We start from the raw sequence: 23,495 nt of genomic DNA, 5'->3' as shown, positions 1-23,495 counted from the left end.
GCTGATGTTAATAAGCTCCATCCCAGTTATAGGGGTTAAAATACTGGATAAAAGTCAAATAAATCAGCTTTGTGCAAAGCACAATGTGTATCGAGTCTTGTTCATTTCTCTACAGAAATTCCTTTTGAAATGCTTTCCCTCTCCCTTGTCTGTTCTGTTCTCATGTCCAACAGCAAGCGTAAGGAGCTCATGGAGCTTCTTTGTCACTAAGATTGAGTCAATCCGATCAGCTGCTTTGCTCCCTTCCACTAGCCCACCAGGTCAGCTGTCTCTAAAGATCTCCCATGTCCGTGCTCTGAACTCAGATCTTTCTCCAGTTTCCTATTTCCCTTCACAGCCTCTCAGTGCTCATCTTGTCCATGAGACTTGCCTTCTGCTCCAGTGACCCTATTCCCACTGAACTGCTGACCATTCAACTTCTGCATGTTGGCTGATATTGTTCATGTTTTTTTCTCTCTCTTCTAGTACTGTTCCTCACACCTTTAAATCCACCGTCATCATCCATCCTAAAAGCAGAATCTATCCTTGATCCCTCCTATTTCTTATCTACATGCTACCACTAGGTGACATCATCCAAAAGCACTGTGTTAGTTTTCAGAGGGACACTGACAACGCCCAGCTCTACCTCACCACCATCCCTCTCCATTCCTCCACCGTCTCTAAATTATCAAACTGCTTATCCCACATCCAGTGCTGGATAAGTAGAAATTTGCTCCTTTTAAGAATTGAGAAAATCAAAACCATTGTCTTCATTCACCAGTGCAAGTTCCATTCCTTAACTCCTGAGAACTCCCCTATGAGGTAACATTGGGATGTATTGCCCTGTGTTTGTCAAGCCAGGAATCTTTGTTCCTAAGTGAGAGAGAGAGGGGGAGGGAGAGCCATTCCTATAATATTCAATACATTTCTTAAGATTTTATAAGGTTATTAGACAGTGATTTCTTACAGATCTCCCCACCTTGAGAAGGGAATATTCTTATTGACTTCTCACAACTGATTTTTGGCTAACCTCCCTATTTCTAAGCTACCAGCTTGTTTTCCTAATTTTTTGATGGCAAACCATGGATTACATACTAAAGCTACTAGAATTATCACAATCAGCATCACAAGCTGCCACCTTCCGATCATCTCTCACAATTCTAAATTATTGGCATGTTGTAAATACATCTGGGTCAAACAAAAGTTCATGCACAAACTTTAAAGATTCTCCAGCTTTCTGTTCACCTTCATCCACTTCGTGGATATTTTCTAAATCCAGATTCTATTTCCCTCTTCACTTTAATTTTACTCCTTCTGAAAGGAATCAGTGTGTTTAATTCTATCCTGATAGTTTGAAAGTCAGTTTCTCTATGGAGTGTGTGTGTCAATGTCTTGACGATTTAAAATGTCTCATTCAATTTTCCACAATAATCACTTCATGTTGTTCTGTTGTCAAGTAGCTGAGTATGTCTGGGACCTGTTCTTCAGTGCAGGGTCACCATGCATTTCCACATGGCGAGCTGGAAGGGATGGATCTGGCGGCTGGGTTAGATAGAGAGTGTGGGGATGGCAGATTCAGTCGTGGAATTTAAAGGGGAATTGGACCAAAAGCTGCAGCATGTCCAGGGAAAAGGTGGGGGAGAGGGACCCAGTGAGTTAGTTCCAGAAGAGTAAGAGGTCTCCCTTTTCAGATGGAGATGAGGAGATTTTTTTTTTTCAGAGGGTCGTTAGCCAGAGGAAAGTAGTGGAGGCTGGCTCATTGAATTTATTCAAGGCTGATTTAGACAGATTTTTGATGGTCAAGGGAGTCAAGAGTTATGGGGGGTTGTGAGGGCGTTGGGGGGGTGGGGGGGCGTGGGGGGACGGACAGACAGACAGGAAAGTGGAGTTGAGACCACAACCAGATCAGCCTTGATCTTATTGAGTGGTGGAGCAGGGTCAAAGGGCTGAATGGCCTATGTTCCTCTGACCCGGCTGAATGGTCTCTATATGTTGTTTTTGGGTCAGATTTGATGGTACTGTGAGGGGCTCGAAAGACAAAATGGTCTATTCCTGTTGCTATTTGTTATGTTCTAATTCAGTACTGTTACCAATCAAGGCGATGGTTACTATCATATTGCTAGCAGTAGCGTATGCGAGTGGTCTCAGGCGCTGGATTTAAGCACCAATTCCTATTAAGTCATGGATTTTAATCCCACCATTGCCAACGTTTCAGTTGGTTTGTCTTTCAGACGTTTCATCAAATCCCTTAGAATAGGCTCGGGATATTTGATATGTGATGTAGTTCATCTTGGTAGGTAGAACAAGGGAGGCTGTAGGAATTGCAGGGTGACTGGGAATAGGTGGGGATGAACGCCCTCATTCTCTGCTGTAACCATTCCAGGATTTTACAGGAACAACAATGAAGCTAGAATCAGGCTTGCAGCCGTGACTGAGTGGTTAAAGAGATGGGTTTAAAATCCACTGGGGCCTCCCCACGTGGGTTAGAGTCCTGCTGACTGTACTTCTCGCTGTTCCTTCGTTTTGCTGCCTCCAGAATTAACTATTGGTTAAATGGAATCAGCAGCTTCCAAACACTCACATGTGGTTTTCCTGCTTCACTTCCGTGTTGCTTCATTTCTGTTGATCCATAAGCATTCACGGAATTTGCAGTCAGAAATGATACAAAACTGAGCTAATTTGTGCCATTCTTGAGTTCTGAGAGTTTTTCTGTCCTTAGAGATAAACCCTTGCTCGCTACCACTCACGTTGTATATTTCTGTGTTGTCAGTGTGGTTCAGTTCCCCGAGGGGGTGAACACATTTTTTCCAATCGCAAACCTTATTCACTTCCATTATATATTTTCATGGTAAATGGCACAAAGAATAACAACAGGTTGAAAAGTTGCAAGAGGAGATTGACCCTTTGTGTTTATTTCAGCGGAGACTGCTTATTGACTCAGTGCCTGTATGTTATACAGCAGAGGATGATTGAAATTTTCACTGAGCAACATTTTAACAGACAATGGATTCATTCGTTGTGATGGTGTGTTCCAGTTCTATTCTTGCAATTTGACAGTCAATTTCTATTCGTTGCTTTGAACCCAATCTTTCTGATTGGTTGGATGTTATGCACATGTTTCTTTCAGTTTCTTGCATTATTTGAAATGAATATTCATAAATCTATTTAGTCATAGAGTCATAGAGGTCGACAGCACAGAAAGAGGCCCTTCAGCCCATCGAATCTGCGCCGTCAAACAAGTACTTAACTGTTCTAATCCCATTTTCCAGCACTAGGCCCATAGCCTTGTATGCCATGGCATTGCAAGTGCACATCCAAATACTTCTTGAATGTTATGAGGGTTTCTGCCTCTACCACCCTTTCAGGCAGTGAGTTCCAGATTCCCAACAACCTCTGGGTGAAATAATTCTTCCTCACATCCCCTCTAAGCCTCCTTCCCCTTATCTTAAATCTATGCTCCCTGGTTATTGATCCTTCCACCAAGGGGAAATGTTCCTTCCTCTCTACTCTATCTATGATGCTCATAATTTTATACACCTCAGTCATGTCCCCGCTCAATCTGCTCTGCTCCAAGGAAAATAACCCCAGCCTATCTAATCTCTCCTCATAACTAAAACTCTCCAGCCCAGGCAACATCTTGGTAAATCTCCTCTGCACTCTCTCCAGTGCAATCACACCCTTCCTATGATGCGGATTCCAGAACTGCATGCAATATTTGGAAACACGCAATACTTATGTGAGAACTTACCGAATAACAGCAGGGGTGGCAAAGTTTGGAAAATATTTTCTTTTAGCCAAAGGACACAAAGCAGAATTATGTTGGTAATATAAGTAGAAGCAGGAAGAGAGGGAGTCTATTTTTCCCTAGGTTGTCTTAAACCATTAAACCTTCAGTCGGAAGAGAACACTCTAGTGGTTCAGCCTCGGTGCTTTCACCGCCTGGGTTCAATTCTGTGTCTTGATGTTGTGCAAAATGTCATAACTAGCAGCCAATTTATGGTTTGAAAAAGTATCAAATTAGACTCGAAACCTTCACTCTGTTTCTCCCTTCATATTTGCTGTCAGACCTGCTGAGAACTTACAATACTTTCTGTTTTTATTATAACATGAATTACTGTCTTTATTATACATATGTTCACAAGAAATAGAAGCAGGAGTAGATCACACAGCTCATCGAGCTTGTCCCATCATTCAATTCGATCATGGCTTATCTTCAACTCCATTATTCTGCCCGTTCCCCATATCCCTTAGTCCCCCGAGAGGCCAAACATCTGTCCATCCCGGCCTTAAATGTATTCAATGATGGAACATCCACAACCCTCTGGGTAGAGAATTCAAAGATTCACAACCCTTTGGTGAAGCAATTCTCCTCATCTCAGCCCGAAATTATCGGCCCTTTACCCTGAGACTGTGTCCCAGTGTTTTAGATTCCCTGACCAGCGGAAACAATCTCTGTGTCTACCCTATCAAGCCCCCTCAGAATTTTACAGGTTTCAATCAGATTGGCTTTCATTCTTCTAAACTCCAGAGAATAAAAGCCTTTCATCTTAGGACAACCAGCTCATTCCAGAGACCAATTTAGTGAGCCTTCCCTGCACCGTCCCCAATGCAAATCTATTCTTTTATAAATGTGGAGATGAAAACAGCACACGGGATTCCAGATGCCGTCTCACCAAAACCCTGTAGCAAGATTTCTTTATTCTTGCTCTCCAATCCCCTTGCAATAAAGGCCAACATGCCGACTCTGCATGCTAACTTTCCACATTGCTTGTACAAGCACACCCAAGTTTCTTTGAACATCAGCACTTACAAATTTCTCACATTTTAAAAGCATTCTGTTGTTCTCATTTTTATAACCAAGTGAACATAATCGCACCTGTCCACATTATAATCCATCTGCCATTTTGTTGCCCATTGACATAACCTTCCAATATCTTTTTACAGTGTTGTAAACACTGTAAAACAACAGGTTCTGTTGAAGAGCCATACGGACTCGAAACGTTAACTTTATTCCTCTCTGCAGATGCTGTCGGACCTGCTGAGTTTTTCCAGGTTTTTTTTTGGTTTGGATTTCCAGCTTTTATCTTTTTACAGCCCTCTGCTCAAAGGTTACCTTGCTACCAAATTTCATAATAAAGTTAATCACAGACTTCCATGAGAATTGAACTTACGACCCCTGGTTTACAAGACCAGTGCTCTAAACCACTGAGCTACAGAGCCACTTCCTATAGAATCCTCACAGTAAGTCTCCTAGTGGAACGAGGAACAGGACAATGTTCTGCATGGATAATATTTGATAGACCTGGAAATGCCTGAAAGGGAGAACAGGAAGTTAAAGATGCAACATGAAAGCGGCAGAATTTGACGTGTTCACTTGCTTTCAGTGATGAATGTCTGCCGTGTGTTCCCTTGTCAGTTTCACAGGCGCCGTAGTGATGAGGTTGGTGGGTTTTGGAAACTGACATTTACACATGAGCAGCTTGTGGGGCTATTTCACCTCACTGTCAATTTCATGTTCCAGTTCACAGAAACCATTGTTGTCATTGATGAAGAATTCATTCCATTTAAAATGGAAACATCGATAAAAGCAGCGTCAATAAACCAAACTGAAAGCCGCTGGCTAGCTTCCCTGGTGGTCTAATGGTCAGGAGTCAGCACTTTTATCGCTATGGCGTGGGTTTGATTCCTGGTCAGGGAAAGCAAATTTATTGATCTTGTGGAGTTGTCAAAATGAATATTAATTACTTATTGATAGAAAACATTTAGCAGCTCCGCCAGAATTAGTGGGGTGACAGTTGAAGTTTCGCCTCAGAGCTGGAAATATCAGACTTGGAACAGGTCGGGAACAAAGACAGCAGCAGAGTGAAAGAAGGGCTGGTTGCAAAACACTGACCATAGGGATGGTGGTGCCCGGCAAAATATGGGTGGGGGAAGGACAAATTTTGGTGCCTACTGTTTGCATTGACAAAAATTTCACTCCTGGTGGATCAACCAATCACAAGACTGATCGAATGACACATTAATGGTGCCAATCCTGCACTGGAGCTCACCGCGACCAAAGAGCACTGTTATCATCAGCCTGTTATGTAACTTCTTGCAGTATATCTGCTGAACAATATAAGCTTATCACAGCTCTGCTTTCTTCACATTGAAATCCAATGCGAAAATACGTGAAATTTCAAAGCTGAACAACGCAGACAAGACTGGAAGGAAAGTGTGACTGTGGATAATCGGCACTGTGCACATTCCTGTAATCAGTACCTGGGGGAATCAGGAAGATCCTGGTGTCTCTTTAGCCTGTTATCTGTAAACCGATCACGTTGTGTACTACTTTCACACTAACTGATCGTGTGTGGTCAAACAGCTCCTGGAAGTGGGGAGAGAGCTGGAGGTGAGACAGAAAGAGATGTGACATGGAAGTGCTTTGAATCAGTGGTGAATATCCGTCGTGTGCCAGTTTCAAAGGAACAGAGGTTGGTGGTTATTTGTTTGAAAGAAGCTGCACTCAACGTACGGCGAGCCCACGACCCTGAGATTTAGAGCCTTTGATCTACCAGTTGAACTAGCCAGGCACACATAACATATGTATCCCATATCCCAACATACATGGAGACAACTGTTGCTTTCCACCTGCAGCCTCAGCTCGTTCTGAATTTCATAGTGTAGAAGGTAATTGAACTACACAAGCCCCAAGGTTGTAATGCATTCCTCTCAATCATCAATAACATCATTCACATCTTCCACTTCTGAGCTGCACCTCCTTCCAAACATTGCAAACTCCTCTTGCATCTCTCATCCTGATATTTTTCTCTGTAACACTTTCATCTGAAGCTGCACAACTAATGTGAATAAAGTTTGTGATGGTAAAAATGTGTTCACCTCCTCGGGAAACTGAATCACATTGACACACACAGAGGAACACACACAGGGACATACACCGAGAGTGACAGAAGGCAAGGATTTGTCTCTAAGGAGAGACAAACGCCCAGAAAACAAGCATGAAACCAAGTTTTGCTCTATTTCCACTGCAGGTTTCGTGAATGAACAGAAATAGGAAAACGCCCGCTTGTTTTGATGGATTTCATTCAATGTAACAGATGATTAACTCTGTAGACAGAGTTAAAACCAGGAATAATGAGAAGCAGGAGACACCAATGGATTTGGACTCCATCGCCTAAACCACTCAGCTATGATGACTGCCCGTATGCACAGGGTAATTTTGTTGGTATAAGATTATAGGCGGCCACAGCAGAGAAGGAGGACATTCGGCTCATTGTGTCCATGCCAGCTCATGGAAGAGGAATTCAGCTCATTCAACAACCCCGCCTTTTCTCTGCAGCCATTTATATTTTTATTGTCTCTCCTCAGTGTTACTGTTAAAGTGAAACACTGCACACACCTGCTTTAACTGTTAGTTGGCACCTTTTCGACCAAGAGGGCAATTTTAGCAGCAGTGGGATTTGAAACCACACCTCAATAAAGGATGAGACCTTAAACCATTAACAACCATAACAGCTGCGCTGCCAAGCTCACGATGCTACTGCACATCGCCTTGACTGGATCTGGACTCCATCGCCTGAACCACTGGGCCATGATGACTGGTCCTCTGGATAGGTTAGTGTTGTTGGTATAAAAGTATAGATGGCTACAGCAGAGGAGGAGGAAATTCGGCCCATTCTGTCCATGCCAGCTTACGGAAGAGGAATTTAGCTAATTCGACAAACCCAAATTTTCTCCACAGCCATTTATATTTTTATTGTGTCTCCTCGTTCTTCCTGTTAAAGTGAAACACCGCATATGCCTGATTTAACTGTGACCTGGCACCTTTTCGACCAATAGGACAATTTAGCAGCAGTGGGATTAGAAACCACGCCTCAATAAAGAGTGAGACTTAAACCAGCACCTACAACAACTCAGCTGAATTACCGAGCTCAGGATGTTACTGCCCATTGCTTTGTCTATTGTTGCTACTGAAACAGAACAGAATCAAAGCTGCAGAAATACTTCATAAGGCACCACAAGCCTCCTCCGTCACTTAATAAGATCATGACGAATCCCTAACATCAACACCAATTTCTCAAATGAACCCGATCGCCCTTCATTCCCTTAGAGTCCCAAAATCAGGAGAAATTTTGAATGTTTATTCTTCCATTGATCCGGGAGTTCTGTGGACACCTGGTTGAAATCAGCAATAATAAGAAGAACATTCGGTAAGGTTTGAATTTACCTGCGGAGACTCCAATGGATTTTAGAACCATCCATTTAACCACTCGGCTACGGTGATTGACAAAGGATCCAATGCTTTTCACTCATTCATCAATTACACCATTCATAGCTTCCGCTTCTCAGCTGCACCTCCTTCCAAACATTGTGATCCATTTTCATCAGGATTTGTTTCTGGATTTAATGTTTAGCTGCTTAGTGACCTCATTTTGAAATCAGAATCGCTTCAATATCCAACACAATTTGAATGACAAACCTGACGGACAAACAATGGAAAAATGTCACTCAGCAACACAAATCCCATGATGCTCATTTTCAGATTCACAGCAGTTAACTTTTCAATAAAAGGAAGGAATTTTACACTGAAAACATTCAGAAAGTTGGTGTGACTTTTATTTGTGACTCACTCACTCGGGTATTCTGTAAATGTTTGTCGGAGGTTTAGTGACCAGGATATAATCTACCTGTGTTTTCCTGAGCCTGTGCTCGGTGTATTGGGAGGTTTGGCCCGGGTTGGAGTATCTCGCGTTCCAGGGATGGGCAGTAACCCGCTGATTGAAGCTGCAGTCGCTGCTTTCTGCGGGCAGCGGGTGATTGGAGAGTGCGGGGCCGGAATATTGCTGCTTTTCTGCTTTTCCCTGTCTCACTCACTGTGGAAATGAGGAAGAGGGAAGAATTGATGGATTTGTTTGAATCCAATAACTTCATAGATTTCCAGTGTGTTGGATATCGGTACATGGTATGCCTAATTGTTTTCCCATTACATTTGAAATGAATATTCGAAAAAAAGCCACTTGCCTGGGAGCTCACTGGATAACAGTGGAGCCAGGCAACATTTCTGGAGTCTTGACATTCAGTTCAAGGACCCAATGACAACCAGAACTGTGTGACAATGAAGGATGGTGGGGAGTAAACAGTGATAGCTTCGCCCCAGGTGGCCTCAAAACACCAGCCTTTCAGTTAACAGCCGAACGCGCTAACCGATTGCGCCACAGAGACCAATAAAAATGCAACCAGCGTGTCAGCAAGTTAAAGCTTCAGATTGCGGTGAACGGAATGACAATTGTTCTCTCTCAGTTTTACTCTTCCAAAATAAAGGTTGGGACATTCATTGTGGATACATGGAAATCGTCTGATCCCACCCACTGCAGACACATCCCTGTCACCGGGAACCGGCTCTCCGACAACGGAGCCGTCTCCCTTCGAGCCTTTCGGTGCCTTGACTGTTACCAAGTATTCTGATTGTCCTGAAGCCGATATTAGGTTTGAATCCCTGATGTGCAGTAACGAGAATCCTTTCAATGTCACAGGTCAGTTAATTTCACTGATAACATCAGAGTCAATGTTCCAGCATCTTAAAGAAGGGAAAGGTGCCTTGACTGTCTCTGGTCAGTCGGACAGTTCACCCTTCATTCTCCTCTGATTCCGGTTCCCAAAGTCTTTCTGAAGATTCACAAAGCTGGAGACTGGGTTTTCTGTTTTGGTTCTTTCTCCAGTTTCCCACCTGCCAACTGACAATATTGTCCAAAATCTTGTCTCAATCCTCCGCCTTGCATCATGTCCAGAGATGAGGAAATTCAGTTTTATGGAGAGTTTGTGGACACCGGGATTGTCCTCTTTGGAGCAAAGAAGGTTCAACGGAGATTTCACGGAGCTGTTCAAAATGACAGGGGTGGGGACAACGGGGACGAGGCGGTTTGATAGAGCAGATAGGGAGGAACTGTTTCCACTGACGGGGGTCAGTAACCAGAGGACTGAGAGTTAAGATAATTAAAGAAGGACAGACTTGCATTTTAATAGCGCTATTCCCGACCAGTGGATGTCTCAAACCACTTTCCAGCCAATTAAGTACATTTTTGAAATAAAAACAGAAAATGTTGGAAAACCTGTCAGACCTGTTGAGTTTATCCTGCATTTTCTGTTTCCCTTTCCAGATTTCTGCAGTATTTTGCGTTTATTGAAGTGGAGCCATTGATGTAATGCAGGGAACACGGCAGCCAATCACCGCTCAGGAAACAGCCAAAACCAGGGACGTCACAATGAGCAGACCATGTGGGGTTGGTTGAGGGATAAACACTGACCAGGCCACGTGGCTGCAACGTGAACCCACAGATTTTGTTAATGGCTCTGCCCAGTTTTGAACCAGAGAACGTTTCATATGTTAGACAAGAATGATAATCGCTGCGCCACAGCAACAGGAAACAGTGCAAAGGCTCAATGGGCTTCACTAAAATGTACAGCTGTGAAATCATGCAGCAGCACTTTGGGTCTTTGTTTTGAAGAAATTGAATTCGGCTGTTCTCATTAGGAATGCTGGAAACAGACTGATCAACAATGTCATCATGTCATCATACAGCTCTACAAGAGGCCTTTCGGACAATCATACTTATGTCAGTTTTGTACAAATAGATTTCTAGTTAATCTCAACTTCTTTGCTTCTTTCCATAACCCTGATTATTTTTCTCCCTTTCATGTCATTGTCCAACTCCCTTCTGAGAACTCTTGAGTTAAGAAAAACAATATTGAAAGAGGCGCAGGAACTTCTGCTGTCTACATGCATAATGTGTGAAAATTAACAAAGCTTCCCTGACCCAATGACACGAAGAGTTGGATTCTAAAACTTTTTACAGTTTTCAAAATTTTTGTAATAGTTGATGTCAAATCGAATTATCAAAAAATGTTTATCCTGACCAATCATATTCTCATTTTTCTCAGTCAATAGATACAAATTCATTACTTTTTACCAACACTTCATTTAGCAAACACGTACAAACATGTGCAAACACAGGAAAAAAAAGAAACATAATTGGAAACATCGAAACAATGAGACATTGAAAAAAGAATTTAACAGTGGAGATGATTTCTGTATGTTGCAAAATGCAGGATGATCTTATTAACTGGCGGAGTTGTTTCAAGTTTCGAAATGACCTACACCTGCTCCTTTGCTGCTGTTCTATTTCGTTGGCAATACTATTGAAGGAAATTATGAACGCTGCAGCTTAATGCGGTAGTGTGGCCGAGCGGTCTAAGGCGCTGGATTTAGGCTCCAGTCTCTATGGAGGCGTGGGTTCGAATCCCACCGCTGCCAAACATTTGAGTTATCCGCCTTTTAGGATCTGCAGCAGTCCCATTTGAACCAACACATAACAACTTACATTAAATCCAGCGGAGTGTACCGTTTTTAACTTTGATAGGAAGAACGAGGAGCGACGACATAAATTTGATTTGCTGTAGGAAAATGGCGGGTTGTTGAATTACAGACGCTGAGCTGCTCTTCCAGGGACTCGGCATGTGAATGGCCGTCTGTTGAAGCCGTCTATGGTTTTATACAGACAACTTTCATGCAAATCTGGGACTTGGACTGAGTTGTTAAGGTGACGGGTTTGAATGAATTGGGATCTCCACAGGTAGGCTGGAATGCTGACAGCTACGCTTCTTATCATCCCTGAACTTTACTGTGTGCCTGCACAATTAATTGACGATTAAGTTGAATAAAAAACATCTATAACTTCCAGCGTTCTCTATTTTCCATTCGTCTGCAAGCATTCACAAAAGTTACAGCTACAAAGTGGAGGATGATAGAAATTGTCATTGAGCAACATTTAAAAAGACAGACACCGAGTCCTTGTGGTCAAGTAGCTAAGGCAATGGACACATCGAGAGAATTAATTTTTAAATACAAATAGTCCAAACTGAAATCACTCGGACATTAGGAACTGTTTCTACTGCTGCCAGGTGTCGCAAGGAACAGGAAAGTAAAAGCTCAATAACAAATGTTGCAGCAATGGATAGGTTATAATCACCAGGAAAGGCTGAACAGCCTGAAACTCTTTTCTCTGGGAAAGAGAAGGCTGAGAGATGATCTGACGGAAATGGGATGTTTTGCCCCTGTTTCGTCAGGGATTCGAGGTGAAATTTATTCACACAGCTGCAGGTTTACATCCTGTGAATCTGCATCAAGCAAACAATGAAATGTTTCGAGAGATAGAAAGAAAGATTCTACATTGAGATGGAATTCTTAAGATCGTATTTTGTCATCTATTGAATCAGCATTTTTATCAAATTCTCTCTGTCATTAGATTACAAAAATGACTAAGTTTCAGAAAGATTTCATTGTTTCTAAAGCGCCTCCCGTTTTCCTGAATTGGTGAAAGGTTCTGTTTTAATGTAAATCTTTATTTCTCTCTTTCTGTCTGTCAACCGTAAGATAACAATCATATGAAATGGTGATTTGTATCTGTTCCTTTCTGTGTCTACCCCTCTCTCTCTCTCTCTCTCTCTCTGTCTGCGTCTCTTTGCCTCTGTATATCTGTCTACGGTCTCTTTCTCTCTCTCAGTCTTTCTGTCTGTGTCTCTATCTCTGTTCAATCTTGTGCCTTTTGTTCCTTCTATTCTCTCAGCCTGTGTGCAACCAAGATTCACTGGATTGATTCCTGAGATGAGGATGAGAGATTAAGTGGGATGAGTCTGTTCTCTCTGGAGTTTAAAATAATGAGAGGTGATCTCATTGAACAGTCTGACATTCTGAGCCAGCTTGACAGTGAACATGCTGAGAGGCTGCTTCCCCCCGGCTGGAGCGTCTAGAACTGGGCTCACATTCTCCGGATTATGTGTCAGCCATTTAAGACTGAGGTGAGGAGACATTTCTTTACTCAAAGGCTTGTGAATCTTTCGAATTGTGTAGCCCACATGTCTCTGGATCCTCAGTCGACGAGTATATTGAAGGCTGAGGTGAATATAGTTTTGGACTTTAAGGGAATGAAGGTCTATCGGGATCAGATGGGAAATTGGTGTTGAGTTTCGGGATCTGACATGATCTAATAAAGTGGTAGCGGAGGCTCGAGGGGTCTTATAGCCAATTCCTGTTCCTTTTTTTGATGTTTTTAATGTTCTGTTTCATTGGGAAAACTATCAAAGCGACAGGAAACAGCAGGTTGAGAGAGGTAGCCTGGCCGAACGGCCTCAGGCGCTGGATTTATGTTCCATTCTCTGTGGAACCGCTGCCAAAGTTATAGGTGGTTCACCTGTGGGTCACTTTAAATGCTCTCTTCTGAGGAAAAAGTGTCAGCTCATAGTGAACGCGGGCATGTATTGGGTTTCATTTTAACCGGAAGAAGAAGAAGAGTCAATGCAAATATTAATTGCCTTGGTGAGAATGCACGGCAGTGGAAGTAGCTGACTTGTTCTTCCAGACAGTCAGCACGGAGAAGAGAAAGCCCGCCTTTCTGTGCTGCAGCCATCTTATATACCAGCAACATTAATCTGTCCATAAGGCCAGTCGCCGTGGCCGAGTGGTTAAGGTGATGGAATTCAAATCCATTGGAGTTTCCCCGCTGCTCATTATTCCTGGTTTTACCTCTGTACCGACAGAGTTAATTCTCGGTTAGATTCAATCAAATCCATTCAAGGGGGTTTTCCTATTTCTGTTCATTCACGAAAACATTCACGAAACTTGTAGTCCTAGCGGAACAAAAATGGAGCCAGGTGGTGTCATGCTTGCTTTCTGGGTGTTTGTCTCTCCTTGGATACAAACCCTTGTCCTCTGTCACTCTCGGTGTATAAATCTGTTGTATCCCTCTACGTGTGTCAATGTGGTTCAGTTCCCTGAGGGGTTGAACACATTTTTACCATCACGAACTTTATTCACATTAGTTGTGCAGTTTCTTATCAAAATGTTACAGAGAAAAATATCAGGATGGAAGACGCAGTCGGAGTTTGCAATAAAAAAAATAGCTGGAAAATCTCAGCAGGTCTGACAGCATCTGTGGAGAGGAAGACGGGGTTAAGATTTCGAGTCCTTATGATTCTTCATGAGTTCTGTTGAAGAGTCAGTCAAATGGACTCGAAACGTCAACTGTATTCCTCTCCACAGATGCTGTCAGACCTGCTGAGTTTTTCCAGCTATTTTTGTTTTTGTATCAGACTTCCAGCATCCGCAGTATTTTGCTTTTATCTTAGGAGTTTTCAATGTTTAAAAGGAGGTGCAGCTAAAAAGTGAAAGATTCAGCATCAAGTTTTCTTCTCATTTAACACGAGATTTGGAAGCAGTTCTGGGAGATATTTGTTAGGTGTCAGCAATAAAATCTCCCCTATTACCGGTATATTTTGTCGTACGCCACCGTCAGTGCTTTGTAGCCGATCACAACCCTTCTCTCAATCCTTATCGTCACCTCTGTGTTTGTTCTCGACCGGTTGCGACCGAATGACATTTCCAACTCTGATGCAAAACTCGAGCTCTCACGCCACTGAGAAGCAGATGACTTGCACTTCTCGCTTTTAATCAGAAAATTATTCAAGCTCATTTTAACAGTTTGCACGAGGTCAATAAATTACTAGCCCTTGACCGGGAATCGAACCCGGGAAGCAGCTGTAAAAAAGCCGAATCCTGATCAATAGACCACCAAGAAAGCTGCATACAAATGTTACAACCTGGATTACCTATGTTATATGTGACGTTTATCTCCGGCCCCTTTCACCAGAGACACGTTTCAAACGAACATAGAAACATAAGGGAAAGGAGCAGGAATCGACCATTTGGCCCCTCAAGCCTGTCCCGCTATTCAATAAGATCATGGCTGATCTGCCCCAGGCCTGAACTCCTCTTTCGTGCTCGCTCCTCATAGCTCTCAACTTCCCGATATTTTAAAAATCCAACTACCTCCTCTTTAAATATTTTTAGTGATCTAGCTGCTCAACTCTCTAGGGTGGAGAATTCCAGACATTTACTATCCTCTGAGAGAGAGAATTCCTTCGCATCTCAGTTTTAAATGAGTGCTCCCTTTTTCTGTAACTATGTCCCCTAGTTCGAGATTCCCCACTAGTGGAAACATCTTCCCTACATCTGCCCTGTCAAGCCTCCTCAGAATTTTGTCTGTTTCAATAAGATCACCCATCATTCTTATAAACTCTAATGAATAAAGGCTTAACCTGTTTCGCCGTTTTTGATAAGTCAGTCCCTTCATCCCAAAAATGAGCCTACTGAGTCAAGATTCCCCACTACTGGAAACATCTTCTTTACATTAACCTGTCAAGCCTCCTCAGAATCTTGTAGGTTTATAGAGGAGATTTTACTGTTTGCACCGATACAAATATCTCCCTGATCTACTTCCAAATCTCGTGTTAAATGAGAAGAAAGCTTCTCGCTGAATCCTCTGCTTCATGGCTGCACCTCATGCCAAACATTGCAAACTCCTCTTGCATCTTCCATCCTGATATTTTTTCTCTACAACACTTTGATATGAAGCTGTACAACTAACGTGAATAAAGTTTTTGATGGTAAAACTGTTTTCAATCTCTCCGGGAACTGAGCCACATTGACACACACAGAGGAAAACACACAGACATATACACCGAGAGTTACAGAGGGCAAGGGCTTGTCTCTAAGGAGAGGCAAACACCCAGAAAGCAAGAATGGCATCAGCCTGGCTCCGTTTTTGTTCCATTTCCGAATGGAAATTTCTTGAATGCTTTCAGCAATTAACGGAAATAGTTCCCGAGTCTCTGGATGGATTTCATTCAACATAACCGATAATTAACTCTGTAGACACAGAGTTAAAACCAGGAATAATGAGATGCGGAAACTCCAATGGATTTGAACCCCATCACCTTACCTACTCAGTTACGACGACTGACCCTATGGATAGTTTAATGTTGATGGTATGTGAGCATAGATGGCTGCAGCAAAGAAGGAGGACATTCGACCCACTGTGTCCGTGCTGGCTGTCTGGAAGAGCAACTCAACTACTTCCAATACCGTGCATTCTCAGAAAATCAATTAATATTTCTTTTACTTCTCCTCCTTCTTCCAGTTAAAATGAAACCCAATACACTCCCGCATGCACTTTGTGCTGGCACTTTTTCGTCAGAAGAGAGCACCCAAACTGACTCACAGGTGAACCACCTATAACTTTGGCAGCGGTTCCACAGAGACTGAAATCTGAATCCAGTACCTGAGGCAGTTTGGCCAGACTACCACGCTCACCCTGCTGTTTTGCATCGCTTTAATGGTATTTCCACTGATATAGAACATTGACAGGAACAAACAAGGAACAGGAATTGGCCATATGCCCCCTCGAGCCTCCTCCTCCAGTTCATAAAATCATGGCGGATACCCAATCTCAACACCAATTGCCCACCCAATCCCGATGCTCTTTCATTCCCTTAAAGACCAAAAATCTAAACATCTCAGCCTTCAATATACTCACTGGCTGAGGATCCACAGACCTCTCGGCTCATAAGTTTCATAAACATTTGAGTGAAGAAATGTCTCCTCACCTCAGTCCTAAACGGCTGACACATTATATGGAGAATGTGAGCCCAGTTCTAGACTCTCCAGCCGGGAGGAAACAGCCTCTCAGCATGTTCACTGTCAAGCTGGCTCAGAATGTCAGACTGTTTAATGAGATCACCTTTCATTATTCTAAACTCCAGAGAGTACAGACTCATCCCACTTAATCTCTCCTCCTAGGACAACCGTCTCATCTCAGGAATCAATCCAGTGAACCTTGTTTGCGCACAGACAGCGAGTGAATAGAGGGAACAAAGAGCACAAGAGTGAACAAAGATAGAGACACAGACAGAGGGATTGAGAGAGTGAAAGAGAGTGAGACAGGTATACAGAGACAAAGGGAGACAGATAGAGACAGAGAGTGGGGTAGACACTGAAAGGAACAGATACACTTCACCATTCCATCTGATTGTTATCTTAGATTGACAGTCAGAAAGAAAGAAGAGAAAGAAAGACTTATATTTAAACAGAGCCTTTCACCAACTCATGAAAACGGGAGGTGTTTTACAGCCAATGAAATCTTGCTGAAGTGCAGTCAATGTTGTAATCTAATGACAGAGAGAGTTTGATAAAATATATTCATTTAGCAGATGACAAAATCCGACTTTAAGAATTCCATCTCAATGTAGAATCTTTCTTTCTATATCCCTAAACATTTCATTGTTTGTTTGATGCAGATTCAGAAGATGTTAACTTGCGGCTGAAGAAATAAATTTCACCTCGAATCCCTGAAGAAACAGGGACAAAGCATTCCATTTCTGTCAGGTCATCTCTCAGCCTTCTCTTTTCCAGAGAAAAGAGTTTCAGGCTGTTCAGCCTTTCCTGGTGATTATAATCTATCCGTTCCTGCAACATTTGTTATTGAGCTTTTACTTTCCTGTTCCTTGCGGCACCTGACAGCAATGTAAACAGTTCCTAATGTCCGAGTGATTTCACGTTGGACTATTTGTTTTTAGAATCTCATTTTCTCGATGTGTCCATTGCCTTAGCCACTTGACCACAAGGACTCGGTGTCTGCTTGTTTAAATGTTGCTCAGTGACAATTTCCATCATTCTCCACTTTGTACCACGCCGACCCTTCGAAGCTGAAAAGTCACCAGTCAAAAAAAAGAAAGAAAACCTCTCTTGTATATTTTATATCCGCTCTTTTTGTTCTCTGTACCATCTTAATATGAAGCTACACAATTAACGTGAATAATGTTTGGATGGTAAAAATGGGGAACTGAACCATATTGACACACACACAGGAACACACACAGACCGAGAGTGACAGAGAGCAAGTCTCTAAGGAGAAATAAACACCCAGAAAGCAAGAATGACACAAACCTCGCACTGTTTTTCTTCCATTTCGAGCTATAACTTTAGTGAATCCTTGCAGATGAATGGAAATTAGAGAACGCTGGGGAAATTGGGTCAGGGAAACTTTGTTAATTTTCACACACTGTGCAGAGGCACTGCAGAAGCTCCTGCACCTCTTTCAATATTGTTTGTCTTAACTCAGAGTTTTCAAAAGGGAATTGGATAATGACTTGCAAGGGAGTAGAAAAAGTTTTATGGAAAGAGGCAACGAAATTGAGATTAACGGGAAATCTCTTTGTACAAAACAGACATCGATATAATTGTCCAAATGGCCTCTTACTGCGCTGTGCCATTTGATGATGACATTGTTGATCAGTCTGTCTCCAGCATTCCTAATGAGAACAGCCGAATTCCATTTCTTCAAAACAAAGACCCAAAGTGCTGCTGCATGACGTCACCGTTTAACATTTGAGTGAAGCCCATTGGGCCTTTGCACTGTTTCCTGTTTCTGTGGTGCAGCGATTTTCATTCTTGTCTAACACGTGAAACGGTCTCTGGTTCATAACTGGACAGAACCGTTATCAAAACCTGTGGGTTGACGTGACCTGGTCAGTGTTTATCCCTCAACAACAAACACATGGTCTGCTCATTGTGACGTCCCTCCTTTTGGCTGTTTCCTGAGCGGTGATTGGCTGTCGTGTTCCCTACATTACAACAATGGCTCCACTTCAATAAAAGCAAAACTGCGGAAATCTGGAAAGGAAAACAGAAAATGCAGGAAAAACTCAGCAGGTCTGACAGCATCTGTGGAGAGAGAAACCTGCTGAATTTTCCAATATGTTCTGTTCTTATTTCAAAAATGTACTTAATTAGCTGGAAAGTGTTTTGAGGCATCCACCGGTCGGGAAAATCACGATACAAATACAAGTCTGTCCTTCTTTAATTATCTTAAATCCCAATCTGCTGGTTACTGACCCCTGTTAGTGGAAAGCGCCCGTCCCCACTGCCCCCGCCCCCATCATTTTGACCAGTTCCATGAAATCTCCGTTTAACCTTCTTTATTTTAAATAGAACAATCCCGGTCTCTGTAACCCCACCACCAAACTGAATATCCTCATCGCGGGACATGATGAAAGGCAGAGGATTGAGATGAGATTTTGGCAAATATTGTCAGTTAGAAGATGGGAAAAGGGAGAAAAAATCAAACCAGAAAACCCAGTCTCCAGCTTTGTGAATCTTCAGAAAGACTTTGGGAACCAGAATGAGGGGAGAAAGAAGAGTGAACAGTCCGACTGACCAGAGACAGTCAAGGCACCTTTCCGTTCTTTAAGATGCTGGAACATTGACTCTGATGTTTTCAGTGAAATGAACTGATCTGTGACAGTGAAAGGATTCTCTTTACTGTACATCAGGAATTCAAACCAAATATTCGCTTCAGGACAATCAGAATACTTAGTAACAGATAAAAAACCGAAAGGCTCGAAGGGAGACGGCACCGGTTGTAGGAGAGCTTGTTCCCGGTGACTTGGATGTGTCTGCAGTGGGTGGGATCAGACTGTTTCCATGTATCCACAATGAATGTCCCAACCTTTATTTTCGAAGAATAAAACTGATAGAGAACAATGGCCATTCCGATCGCAGCAATCTAAAGCTTTAACTCACTGACATGCTAATGCTGTGGTTGTCGTGTCTGTGGCGCAATCGGTTAGTGCTTTCGGCTGTTAACTGAAAGGTTGGTGGTTCGAAGCCACCTAGGGACGACGATGTCACTTTTTTCCCCATTATCCTTCACTGTCGCACAGTTCCTGGTTGTCATTGGGTCCTTGAACTGAATGTCAAGACTCCAGAAATGTTGGCGGCTCTATTGTTATCCACTGAGCTCCCAGGCAAGCGGCTTTTTTTTTTCGGAATATTCATTTCAAATGTAATGGGAAAACAATTAGGCATAGCATGTACCGATATCCAACACACTGGATATCTATTAAGTTATTGGATTCAAACAAATCCATCAGTTCTTCCCTCTTCCTCATTTCCAAAGTGCGTGAGACAGCGAAAAGCAGCAAGGCAGCAATATTCCGGTCCCACACTCTCCAATCACCCGCTGCCAACAGAAAGCGGCGGCTGCAGCTTCAGTCAGCGGGTTACTGCCCATCCCTGGAATGCAAGATAATCCAACCCGGGCCAAATCTCCCAACACACCGAGCACAGGCTCAGGAAAACACATTATATCCTGGTTACTAAACCTCCAAGCAGCATTTACAGAATTCCCGTGTGAGTGATATACAAATAAAAGTCACACCAACTTTCTAATCTTTTCACTGTAAAAATCCTTCATTTATTGAAAAGCTGACTGTTGTGAATCTGAAAATGAGCACCATGGGATTTGAGTTACCGAGTGACTTGTTTTCCATTGTTTGTTCATCAGTTTGCAATTCAATTTGTGTTAGATGTTGATGCCAATAATTTCAAAATGAGGACACAAAGCAGGTAAGTATTAAATGCAGGAGAAAATCCTGAGGAAAATCGAACACGGTATTTGGAAGGAGGTGCAGCTAAGAAGGGGAAGATGTGAATTATGAGATTGATGATTGAGGGGAATGCATTGCAACTTTGGGGCATTGGTCGGCCGATTACGTTCCACACTTTAAAATTGCGACCAAGCTGAGGCATCAGGTGGAAAGCAACAAAACCATCCATGCATGTTGGGATACGAAGCAGCTTCGCACATTCCCGGCTATCAGTATCGTGGATCCGAGCGAGCCCCAAGCTGGGTGCTGTTTAAAAATCTGAAAAAGCGTTGTATGGACTGGGAACTTTGAACTTGTTTCTCTTTCCAGTTGCTCAGGTTTCCATCCTTTGCAGAAATTTGCTTTTATCTTTTTACTTTTACATCTTACTGCTTAAAAAAAACACCAACTAATCACTGCGGCTCCTGTGAAACTTACAAGACAGACATTCACCACTGAAAACAACTGACACACAAAAAATTGAAAGTAATTTCATTTCGCATCTCTTTCTGCTTCTGTCCCTGCCTCGCCTCCAGCTCCCTCTGCCCGTCCAGCTCCCATGTCAATGAGCTGCTTGATGCAGACACAGTCAGTTCGTGGGAATGGGTAAAACCCGTGGGTAAAGAGATACCTGGATCTCATTTTCCTGGTTCTTCCAGATAATGATTACAGGAATGTGCAGCGTGCCGATTATCCACAGTCACTCACCTCCCAGCTGTTCAGTTTTTGAATTCATTTTCACACTGGGTTTCAATGTGCAGAAAGCAGAGCTTTGATAAGCTTATACTTGTTCAGCAAATGTACTGCAAGAAAGTGTATAACAGGCTGATGATAACAGTGCTTTTTGGATACGGTGAGCTCCAGTGAAGGATCGGCACCATTAATGTGTCGCTCATTTAGTCTCGTGACTAATGTCGTGCTGGGATTGATAAGAAAACTCGCTGAATTTGCTCCGTTTTTTGGTTTCAAAAGAGCTGAATACAAGGTAAGAAAGTGCATCTCGCTCGAGTGTGTTACAAAATGGCAGAATAACCCGTGCTGTTGGGAAACATAAAATTATAGAAAGTCACAGCACAGAAAGTGGCCATTCGGCCGGGCATGCTGCTTTCAAAGAGCAGTTGTGATTGGTTGATCCATCAGGAGTGATATTTGTGCCAATGCAAACAGTAGGCAGCAAAATTCGTAATGCTCCCAACCATATTTTGCCTCACACCAACATGTCTATGGTTAGTGAATTGCAAACAGCCCTTCTCCTCTTTCCTTCACTGCCACTCACGAGTGTGATGTTTTCCAAATCTAAGACGAAACTTAAACTCTCACTTCTCTGATCATGGTGAAGTTTTTAATCAAGGAGTGACCAACACTCGTTTCAACAAATCGACATTCCCTGACCGGGAATCGAACCCGGGCCGCGGCGGTGAAAGCACCGAATCCTAACCACTAGACCACCAGGGAGGCTGCAATAGCACTTTTCGATTCGGCTTATCTACGCTGCCTTTGCCTATTGTTTTTCAGTTCAGATCTCTTTTACCACAAAATTGCTTGTTTAGGTTCAAGATAAATGACTTCGTCAGCCTATGAAAACAACAGTTGCTGTGAGCTGGAACATGAAACCGACAGTGAGATGAAATAGTCCCACAAGCTGCACATGCGTAACTTTCAATTTCCAAAACCCTCCACCCTGTTCGCTGAGCAGTGATTGGCTGCCGTGTTCCCTGCATGAGAACAATGACTCTCCTTCAGAAAGTACTTCAATAAAAGCAAAATACTGAAAATCTGAAATAAAAACATTAAACGCAGGTATAACTCAGCAGGTCTGACAGCGTCTGTGGAAAGTGAAACCTGCTGAGTTTCTCAAGCATTTTCTGTTTTTTTTTCAAAAGATGCTTAATTGGTTTGAAAGTGGTTTCAGACATCCGCTGGTCAGGAATGCGATGTATAAAGGCAAATCTGTCTTTCCTTCACTATCTTTAAATCCCAATCCTGTGGTTACTGACCTCCGACAGTGGAAACAGTTTCTCCCTATCTGCACCATCAAGCTGCCCGTCCCCACTGCCCCCACCCACCTCATTGTGAACAGCTCAATGAAATCTCCACTTAAACTTCTTTGCTCTAAAGAGAACAATCCTGGTCTCTATAATCTCTCCACAACACTGAATTTCCTCATCCCTGGACATGATGCAAAGCGGATGATTGAGACGAGATTTTGGAAAGTATTGTCAGTTGGCAGGTGGGAAAATGGAGAAGGAACCAAAACAGAAAACCCAGTCTCCATCTTTGTGAATCTTCAGAAAGACTTTGGGAACCGGAATCAGAGGAGAATGAAGGGTGAACTTTTCGAATGGCCAGAGACAGTCAAGGCACCTTTCTCTTCTTTAGGACACTGGAACATTGACTCTGATGTTAACAGTAAAATTAACTGATTTGAGACATTCAAAAGGTTCTCGTTACTGCACATCAGGAATTCAAACCTAATTTCGGCTTCAGGACAATCAGAATACTTGGTAACAGTCAAGGCACCGAAAGGCTCGAAGGGAGATGGCACCAGTTGTAGGAGAGCCGTTTCCCGGTGACATGAATGTGTCTGCAGTGGGTGGGATCAGACTATTTCCATGTATCCACAATGAATGTCCCAACCTTTATTTTCGAAGATTAAAACTGATAGAGAACAGTTGTCATTCCGTTCGCCGCAATCTGAAGCTTTAACTCGCTGACACCCGAATTGCTATTTTGTGGGTCTCTGTGGTGCAATCGGTTAGCGCGTTCGGCTGTTAACTGAAAGGTTGGTGGTTCGAGGCCACCCAGGGACGAAGCTGTCACTGTTTTGTCCCCATCAGCCTTCATTGTCACACAGTTATTGGGTCCTTGAACTGAATGTCAAGACTCCAGAAATGTTGCCAGCTCCAATGTTATCCAGTGAACTCCCAGGCAAGTGGGTTTTTTCGAATATTCATTTCAAATGTAATGGGAAAACAATTAGGCATACCATGTACCGATATCCAACACACTGGATATCTATGAAGTTATTGGATTCAAACAAATCCATCAATTCTTCCCTCTTCCTCATTTCCAAAGTGAGTGTGACTGCGAAAAGCAACAAAGCAGCCATATTCCGCCCCGCGCTCTCCAATCACCCGCTGCCCACAGAAAGCGGCGGCTGCAGCTTCAGTCAGCGGGTTACTGCCCATCCCTGGAATGCA

At 42.9% G+C, this 23,495-nt stretch overlaps 3 non-coding genes across 3 annotated transcripts; 2 read left to right on the top strand and 1 right to left on the bottom strand.

Annotated features, from left to right (window-relative positions):
• The first annotated feature begins 11,208 nt into the window (after positions 1–11,208).
• On the top strand, positions 11,209–11,290 carry trnal-uag. The gene has a single exon. It is a non-coding gene; the product is annotated as a tRNA-Leu (tRNA).
• A 10,388-nt stretch (positions 11,291–21,678) lies between these two features.
• trnae-uuc lies at positions 21,679–21,750 on the bottom strand. The gene has a single exon. It is a non-coding gene; the product is annotated as a tRNA-Glu (tRNA).
• Positions 21,751–23,031: 1,281 nt separating this feature from the next.
• trnan-guu lies at positions 23,032–23,105 on the top strand. Its single transcript has one exon. It is a non-coding gene; the product is annotated as a tRNA-Asn (tRNA).
• Positions 23,106–23,495: the final 390 nt, after the last annotated feature.

Source organism: Carcharodon carcharias (assembly GCF_017639515.1).
Source record: "Carcharodon carcharias isolate sCarCar2 chromosome 21 unlocalized genomic scaffold, sCarCar2.pri SUPER_21_unloc_5, whole genome shotgun sequence".
In the NCBI taxonomy this organism is placed as follows: Eukaryota; Metazoa; Chordata; class Chondrichthyes; order Lamniformes; family Lamnidae; genus Carcharodon; species Carcharodon carcharias.
The sequence above is the reverse complement of the archived record's forward strand: the minus strand, read 5'-3'. Positions and strand labels throughout refer to the sequence as shown.